Source organism: Leopardus geoffroyi, chromosome B1 (genome assembly GCF_018350155.1).
Source record: "Leopardus geoffroyi isolate Oge1 chromosome B1, O.geoffroyi_Oge1_pat1.0, whole genome shotgun sequence".
Classification (NCBI taxonomy): Eukaryota; Metazoa; Chordata; class Mammalia; order Carnivora; family Felidae; genus Leopardus; species Leopardus geoffroyi.
This window is the reverse complement of record NC_059327.1, coordinates 104958697-104964696: the sequence shown is the minus strand read 5'-3', so window position 1 is coordinate 104964696 and position 6000 is coordinate 104958697. Positions and strand designations below refer to the sequence as shown.

Sequence of the window (6000 nt, the reverse complement as noted above, 5' to 3'; positions counted from 1 at the left end):
TACCTTTTACCTCCCTTCTACTCTCTCTTTCTCCCCCCTTCCTTTCCCATCTCTTTCTGTCTACAAAAGCCCAGCTCAAATATCAGATTTTCTTTTGGCAGTGTCCCATAACCACTCCTTTCATCACCAGCAAATTTTTTTATTCTCTTCTGAGATACCATAACATAGCAAACCTCTACTGTCGCACATATCCTATTGTATATTGTGATTTGCATTTCTTCCTAGACCCAAAGATTTCTTTCTCTATAAAGGCTTGCTTTCCCAGTTACATAGGCTTTTAGATGCAAAAACAGAAGGTATATGTCCAAATCAGTTTTAGGATACCTGGTTCAGGGCCTTCCAGTATTGACTCCCTTCTCAGTGGCTTCGCAAGTCAACATAGAGCATGTACCCCTTGTGATGTTACCACATCTACAACCTTTCTTTGAATAGTCATGATTCCTGCAGTCTTGAAATTATACAATAAATAAGCCCGAGTGAGGCATGTGTTTCAGATGTCCATAATTTAGCCCAAAGGTGCTTGTTCTATCAAGGTTTATAGTCACCAAAAAAAACCAAAAACCAAAAAACAAAAAACAAAAAACCACCCTCCGTCATTCAACCTTTCAAACTTCCAGTTTTAGGTCCACACGCTGCCTACACTATAACCACCCTCATCCAATAACAAGTAATGGAGGTCTTATCTGGAGGCTCTATGAAAGGGTGAACTTGGCTGTGAGTTAAGCCTCAAGAGGCCAAACCTTTTCCCATGATTAATATCAATTTCAATGAACATCAAAATTTTATATATCCCTCATGTCAGTTAGGGGAAAAATACATTCAAAATGTTTCAAGATAAATGCAGTTACATCACTCTCCGGTTGAATAAACAAGACGATCATGGCTATAATAATGCCAATTCTCTGTATTTACTGGATCTACTAAGTAACTGAAAAGACAAGTAAGAACACCTGGGCATTATGGAGTTAGCAAGTGCAAGAAGGCAACTCTGTCCCTGTCCACCAGATAGGTCTAGGGGAACAAAGGGAAGAAGGTGGAATTACTAAAACATGGAAGTTTGAAAGTGGGACTAAGTGGGGCTGGCCCAGACCTCTGAGGGGGGGTTGCCGTTTGCCTGGTGCTGGTGTTTCTGAAGGGAGTCATAAGACTGTTTCTGCAAGTGTTTGAATAGGTACAAACTGGAATTAATGGCTGCTACTGGAACTTACTGCTGTAGGAACAGGAAACAATCTGATAGGAGCAAGCTGCTTCTCTCTTATCTGGCTTTGCACTCTCCCTCTAGCGCCCCCTATTGGCAGACTTAATAAGGAGCTGCAGGCAAAGCCAAAATGCAGTTTGAGAGTCCTAACCCAAGCTCAAGATCCTACCCAAGAATGGGTGGATTTGAAGCCAAGAAGCACAGTATGATAATTGGTATACTGAACATAGAAACTTGAGGGGTGTATTTAGTGGGTGGGGTGGTGAAGGGGGAAAAAAGATTATGGAAGGAGAATCAGCTTAGTAAATGTAGAGAAGGACATAGGAGGCTTTTAGCAGCACTAAGTACTGTGGCTAAAGGGAGACCATTGGTTTCACAATTGAGATTTGGCTAAGAAGGCACTTGTAGAGTCACTGAAACTGACATTAGATTATAATAAAGTGGACAAAGTACATGTTGACTCTTTTTTCAATAACTGCAAAAGGAAGGAGATAGGAGAATAATCTAAAAAGAAGAAAGACTATTAAAGATGGAAAAAAATGAGTGAAGTTATAGAAAAAAACTATGTGGAAAGGAAAGAAGTAGAGCCATTTGTACGATGATTTTAACCTCATCATTAAGGTAAGTGATAAGGTGTTTTGCTGAGAACGAATGTATCTGTAATGGGATTGGGACCTAGAGGAATGAAGATGTGGAATTTAATAAGGGCAGGAATATTCCAGACCTGAGACTGTAAGAATATAACACAGTGATTTCTAGAAAATGTCTAACCCAATTCAGGATTAAGAATTGTATATACTTGGGGGGTATGTGTGTGTAAGATTCTAAGCCTCTAATTTGTTCCCATAGCCCAGGTTTTTCAAATTAGGTATTGTTGGCATTTGGGGCCACGTAATTTTTATTGGGAATGGGGGTTCTGTGCTTTTTAGGGTATTTAGCTGCATCCCTGGCTGTTACTCACTAGATGCCCAAAGCAAACCATCCCCTCCCCCACACCATGATAATCAAAAATGTCCCCAGACATTGTCAGATGTCCCCTGGAGGCAAAATTACCCCTGGCTGAGGATCACCGAGGTAGCTCCAGGAGGTCAACAAAGGTTCTGCTGATTTGCTGGTTCCCAGCTGTAGTGCCCCCTTGGCAAGTCCATATTCTCAGCTTCTCATCTTCTCTGGAACCTCCTTATCCTGATTGGTTCAGCACTTCTGATGTCTTTAAATGGATGTTTAAAAAATTTGGCTTGTCTGGTAGGCTCTGTGACCATTTTGTTCTGCTGAAAGAAAGATATTCTGCTAATATTTAGAAACACAATTCCAAGGAAATATCTTTTAATATTATTATTTTGCTAGTTAGTTATATTATTTTTCCTTTATTCTAACTACTGATCATCAAGCTTCAGCTCATAGGCCAAATACAGCTCTTGCCTGTTTTGGAAATAAAGTTTTATTACAACACAGGCACACTATCACTTACAGATTATCTGTGGCTGCTTTTGTACTAAGACTGCAGAGTAGTCACCACAGAGAGCTAAGGCCCTCACTTCACAGTTTGCCAATGCTTGCTTGAATACCTTGAAGGTAAGAACCAAGAGCTTGTGTCTCTAGTGTCTAATATATTGTAGCCAAATGACTGCAGTTTTGAATTTTCTTAAATTTATCCAAAAATATACATGAACTCAATAATTTTCTTCTAAATGTCTAAAGGCAATGAAAGATGTCACCATATTTGTCTACATTATTATGTGTTGAAATCAAATGACATGATTGGTTAAAGAATAATGCCAAAGTTTTATTTTAAGAGTAGAGACCCAATTCCTGGATGTGCCCATTGTTTTATTTTTTTGTTTTCAGTCATAGACCACCCTTTTCACTATCTATGTTACAAAAAATATATATATTATTTGTGGAGTGCCTGGGTGGCTCAGTCGGTTAAGCATTCAACTCAATTTCCCCTGAGGTCATGATCTCATGGTGTGTGAATTCAAGCCCTTGCTGATAATGCAGGACCTGCTCACGATTCTCTCTCTCCCTCTCTCTCTGCCCCTCCCCCACTTGTGCTTTCACTCTCTCTCAAAATAAATAAATAAACATTACAAACAAAGGAAAACAGTTTCATCAAAAATAAATATATTATTTGTTACAAGGAGAATAGGACAAAGTGAATAAATTCTTCAGTATGAATCAATCATTTCTACAGAATTTTTAAAAACTGTATTTATCAAAGGTGGTCATTTACTTCCTTCTTCAATTAACAGAACAGTTCCACATGCATCTTTTATATGATGCATGCACTTATCACACGTTTTCTCTGAAATTCTTCTGAACAATATAATAATTTATATTTGATATATTTGATAATGTATTACTTAATAAGAATGTCTTCTATGTAGTTTCCTTCAAGAGTAGATAGCCTTTGAAACAGCTACCTTTTTCTTTCCTTCTTTCACAGAAAAATGAAATAAAGGTAATTAGTATAATAGTAGCTCACAAATGGACTCACGAACCAAAGAAAGGAAATTATTTACTAAGATTTACAAGGTTGCTGAGATTAGTTGCCCTTGGACCAAAATATTAGTGTTGTTGTATATACATTTGTTACCTGTATGGTTCCACTTAAAAATCTTATAATTCTTATTAATGATTTCTTCTACTAATTTTTAGTGATGAATATTATTAGTTGGATGTTATCCTAAATTCATTTTGCATCTTGAATATTAACATTTGTGCATTTGTCATTCCATTAATTCTGTGAGAAAAAAGCACATTTGCCATACTATAAATCTTATCAGTCTTTGAGCAAAAGTTACTTAAAACTCTGAGACAGTGTTATTTATGATTTTGGGTTGTACCTGGGTAGTATCTATTATTTATTTACTCATCTCCTGAGTGCTATTGGTAACCCTTAATGATTTACATCCCAGAGTTTCCTTAGCTAAAGCAATTTTATAAAGAAACTAAAGAGTTTGTTTTTGAAATCGATGGTTATACTAACTAGAAAGCATGCCTCTGCTTTACAGGGCTTAAAACAAAGTGTCTTGCATCATTCCAACATCTGGATTTCATTTCTTGTTAAAGCAGTATAAGATGGATTTGGAAAGAATGAAGTGAAATCAGTTCTAATGATCATTATCTTAATTTTGGACTGAAAATTTCCCTGCAAGTCAGGCTCTGTCATGTTTAACTTTGAATGTGCACTTCATAGGAATAAAAGTTGCAGTGACCTAATCCACTCCAATGCTCCCTCTGACTTTAAAAAACTACTTAATGAAACATTTTGGAGTAAGAGACATAATCTTACTTGAAATTTCTGTGCAATGGCTCTGTTGGATTTCACATTTATATTTTTCATTGCCTGTACTTGCTAAAAATACTTTATTCCTCCAAAAGTACAGTACACTTGCTCTAGATTTTATAGCTTTTTAAATTGATTATCTAAATTTGGGTAATTCTTGGATTTTTAAAAAGCATTAATAAATGAGATACCTCAGAAAGAATGTGTTTGAGGTATCTCATGTGTGCATTAAATTTTCCTGTAATGATAACATAACATTTTTAAACCATCAATCTATGCAAATGTTCATGCATGTTTATGCATGCCTTTCAAAAATTTTTTCCTTTCTTAATTTTATTTTTGATGTCTGATCTTATTTATTTGTTACTCTTTAAAAAAAATCTCATTTTTTTTTATTGGACTCAGACTTAGAGGTGGAAGCTCTCAGAGAAGACAGCCTCTGTCTCTTGGCAATCTGTTCCTGGCATTTTTCTTCGGCCTCCTTCATTCTCCTGGCCAAAAGTTTGGCATATTCTGCAACCTCGTCCTTATTTTTCTTAGTACGCTGTTTCTTTAGAGGAATACACCAACATTTATGCTGGAGGACACGTGGAGTAACAAGATGTTGAATCTTGGGTGCTTTGGTTCTAGGTTTCCTGCCTTCTTTGTTTAGGGACTTTTCACAACATACTGGTGAATATCATCTTTAGAAAGACTGAAAAGGTTGTGGATTCTGCTAGCTCTTTTGGGCCCCATGAGACAAGGCATAGTAGTATCAGTAAACCCAGAAATATCCTTCTCCCCCTTTTTTTTCTTTTTACAACGACCAAGTTGAGCACAGTGAGATTGGCATCCACAATGCAACCCCAAAGAGATTCATGCTTTCTTTCCCAAATGCCCCCCATCCCCGCCCAGTCCTCCTTGGTCTGTAGCAGGAATGCCTCTTACTCAGCAGTAGTCAGACAGGGCCATGGGTCACAACTCCCTGCTTCATGGGGAAGCCTTGTTTATCATTGCCACCACAGATTCAGCCCACAAAACCCTTCCAGTCTTCACCTAGAGCATCAGCAGCCATGGCCGTTCACTTCTCATGAAAGATATGAAGTTTGTGTTCCTTGTCCACTTCAATGAGTTTTGGGCAGCCAGTAGCTGGGAAAGAGATATTCTGCTTCATCCTGAAGCAGCCTACTGCCTCTGAGGTGCCATGAAAAAGAGCTCAAAAAAACTTTCCTTACATTTTTTTGAAATTCTATAAATGCTTGACAGGTGACTTTCTCAAACATGACTTTAAAGTTTTTATTTTTGGGGTGCCTGGGTGGCTCAGTCTGTTACACTTCTGTTCAGGTCATGATCTCACAGCTCATGAGTTCAAACCTGGCATCGGGCTCTGTGATGACAGCTCAGAACGTGGAGCCTGCTTCAGATTCTGGGTTTCCATCTCTCTGCCCTCTCCTGCTCACACTCTGTCTCTCTGTCTCTCTCTCTAAAGAATAAATAAGCATTTAAACATTTTTAAGATTTTCTTTTCTTTTTT

At 37.7% G+C, this 6000-nt stretch overlaps 1 pseudogene; it reads right to left on the bottom strand.

The window, feature by feature from the left end:
• Positions 1–4857: 4857 nt before the first annotated feature.
• Positions 4858–5640, bottom strand: LOC123583108 (annotated as a pseudogene).
• Between the last annotated feature and the right edge of the window lie 360 nt (positions 5641–6000).